Source organism: Terrapene carolina, unplaced genomic scaffold (assembly GCF_002925995.2).
Source record: "Terrapene carolina triunguis isolate 2854851 unplaced genomic scaffold, T_m_triunguis-2.0 Scaffold11682, whole genome shotgun sequence".
Taxonomy (NCBI): domain Eukaryota; kingdom Metazoa; phylum Chordata; order Testudines; family Emydidae; genus Terrapene; species Terrapene triunguis.
In genome coordinates, this window is record NW_020676033.1 from 1 (window position 1) to 3,512 (window position 3,512).

The 3,512-nt window shown below is 44.1% G+C and overlaps 1 pseudogene; it reads right to left on the reverse strand.

Annotated features, from left to right (window-relative positions):
- Positions 1-1,841: 1,841 nt before the first annotated feature.
- Positions 1,842-2,678, reverse strand: LOC112122319 (annotated as a pseudogene).
- Positions 2,679-3,512: the final 834 nt, after the last annotated feature.

Consider the following 3,512-nt stretch of genomic DNA (forward strand, 5'->3'; position numbering starts at 1 on the left):
AACCCCTCGGCCCCACCCCCACCACACATCAACTCCATATTGCTGCACCTAACAAAATTCATTCCGTACATGGACATAAAAAATTAGAGGGAACACTGCTCGCAGCGCCATTCAGGTTTAGCCCAGCGGCCCCTCCTTCATGGTAGAGGGGCCACTGGGCCAAACCTGAGTGGTGCTGTGTCCCCCTCACAAGGTCACGATGCCCGGAGCAGGGAGCCACTGCTGCAAGATGGGTGTAGGATGGGCTCGTTCTCCAGCTACTGCAGCCTCCCGTCTGCACCAGGCAGGATTAGGAGTGAGGTGGTGGAGGGGCCATACAGGTAATGGTGGGTCAGAAAAAAAGACAAAATGCAGCTGCTGGGTCAGCTTCGTGAAAAGTCTGGGAACCACAGGTCTGCTCCACACACTGTTCTCAGGACTGTATGGTCAGGTATGTGTGTGGTCAAGATACCAGTCTGTTGGTCAGCTTTCACAGATGGACTTTTGGTGCTAGCAAGGATTCTTGCTCTATGGTTGTCTAGAGAAGAAGAGAAGTCAAAGGGGTAAAACTGAACAGCGGTGCACAATAACTTTTGGATTGTGAGTCACAATTCAGCTGTTTGGGAGGAAAACCACCCAATTCATGAAGGTTTCCTGTCAATCTTCAGGCTTTCGATTAGAGCGATGATGACAATGTATTAGTGGCAAATAAACTAATACTTACAACATTACATTTAAATATATCTGCCAAAATCCAATATGTGCTAAGATACAGTCAACCTTCTGTTATACAAATGAAATGGAGGATACAAAAATAATTTGGATTCATTGGCTAGCAGGTACCAGAAAATGTACATTTCTCACTGTATTTGATACCTGCTATTGAATAATGAAGGTCCAGATAAATGAGGTTTGATTGTATGGTAAGGGAAAAATACAGAGAAGAAATCCATATTCTTCTAACACACTTGCAGATGTCAGATTAAAATCACTGCCACCTATTATTCAGTGATTTCCTGTATGTAACACTATCATCTGTTAGAAGCAGGCCCATTCTGAGTTCATGCACGTTACAGGTGTTGCTGTTCTTAAGGCACCTTAAGAAGGCAAAAGCAGCTTGAAAGATTTACAGGTTTTCAATACTTCAGCGTGCTAGTAATTTATTAAATACACTAATAAACATTCCCCAGGGCGGTTTCACAGTGCTAGAAGAAGTAACGTGGGCCAAAAGGAGTTAATTCAAACAAAAGAATACACTGAAAAATGTTTGAGGAAGAATATCAAGAATTAAACCAGTTATTATTTGTGCATATCAAACTCCAAGGAAGAAAGAGGCTGCTGCATCATCAGTGGAAGTATTGCAAAACTGTGTTATGTAATAAACATGGCCGGAAAAGCTTTCTGACAGCAGTCAAAATTAGGATGGCAAGGCACTATTGACCTGATTTTCACATGTGCTCAGCACCTCTGAAAATCAGGCTGTATAATATCAAATCTAGAGTGGAGGAGAACTGCACTATAATATTATCAGTCAAAGATTTGATCTGACTATTGTGGGAAAAATTCTGAGTTGTCATTAAAAATGTTCACCAGTTTGTAATTACGAGAGTGGATAACATCTAGCACCACTCCACCTTCAATCACCCTCTTTTCTTTTGGGTTGTAGTTTACCCCTTGTTTTTTGTTACCAAGGCCAGTGAAAAGCTCTTACAGACAACTGGGTATTAATATGGCCAGCCAGTTACCTGAAAAGCTATGAAGTATTTCTATATGTTTGATCACTGCCGCTGTTCTCTTTCAGACCTGAAATGAGAATATTCTATTTTATTACATAATTTATAATAATTTAACCTATCGAGTTTTCAGCTGCTTGTATAAATGCCCTGGGCAAATATTCCACATCGTACTCCAGCTTCTGACTGGTGGACTTTGAAAGCCTTCTCCCGATCTCCTTGGCTTGGGAAAGTATCGAGATGACGATCCACTTTCTCAAAGTGGGGCAAATGCCAAAGTGGGTCTGGCTTCATGGGCGGTTTGTATTTCTTCAGCACAGTGGAATACGTTTCGTATACTTTCCCCCGCCGTTTTATTTTATGTTTTGCCTCATGACGAGCTTCGGCTGCTGCTCGTTGTCCCTCCATCCAAAGCTCCTTGTACTTGTGCTGAAAAACATCTATGATAGGGGTGGACGGGCGAGCTGGCATTCCATAGATCATGGCATCAGGGAGGCGCGGCGGGTCCCTTTTAAAGTGACGCTCATCATCTTCCGGACGGCGGATGTCATGGGTTTGGCGGTACCGGTAGTGTTCCTTTGTTGTGACAAGACCAGCTATGACTGCTCCACGGTTCATGGCAACAAAATCGCGCGGCAGCTCCTTTGTGGCCTTGCTAATGGGTTTCACTGAGTTCCAGTGGCCTATTGCTTCAGGAACTCCCCCATCGGTCCCACGAAGGGTTAGTCCATACACAAAATCAGATCCGGGCAGCTGTGTGCACCTTGAGCGAGTCTTTCCTAGCTCTGGCTTGAGGATGAGGTGGTTCTGGAGCATGGTGTCCCTCACTACTCCAACTCTCTCGTTTTCCATCCCGGGCCGGAGCTCAGCCATTCTCAAGGGCAGCAGGGGAGGGGGACAGATGACGTTAGCACTGTGCCTCTTTTTCAGTCTCTGAAAAGGTTTAGGACTCCTAGATGCTTCCATTGCTGATTGACGAGAAACTAGCATAGATAGTCGCTCCCACTCTCTCATCTGATGAGGACAACTCAGCTTGTTAATCCTGCACGTGTAACTTGAGGCTCTGGTGACATCACAAACATACAATCTGTATTGTTATGGTTTATTAGGTCATCAGACCCACGTATTTATTCCTTGCCATTCAGTCACCATTTACAGCAGTAGGAGGTAGATGGCTGTGGGTGAATTGTTAGTGCTCGCTGAAGAGAAGGAGCGAAAGCCCCTGCTGGAGCCAGCATGACAGATATAGCGATGGTTTGGAATGAAGGGAGGGAATTTCTCTATGTCTAGGGGAGTTCATTCCCACTCGCTTGATGCTGCTAATCCAGCCCTTACAACAATGACTTGTCATCACTCGACAAGAATACTTCCAAAGAGCAATATTTTTCCTTCTTTTATACATCAAGTTATAACAATTGCTACTGTATGTATCAAAAAGCTTTCCAGACCAGGATACCTCAAATGCCTCTAAAAGGCCTGAATCTTTCACGGGTTACACACTTCAAACATTGACAGGCACTGATAGACATGGCACTAGACACAGAAGTTAGCACACCTGGGTTCGATCCTTGGCTCTGCTGCTAACCTGCTCATTAAGAGCCATAGTAAATCTCTCAGTGCCTCCATCTCCCGTCCCACCCTTTGTTTCTGTAATCTGTTTAGACTGTAAACTCTTCAGGGCCAGGACTGTCTCTCAGTGCCTACCAATACAGGGGTTTCTAGACTCTATTGTAATACTAATAATAATACCACAGTGTTAGGCTCTTTATAAATATCTAAAATAAATAATAGCACAATTCA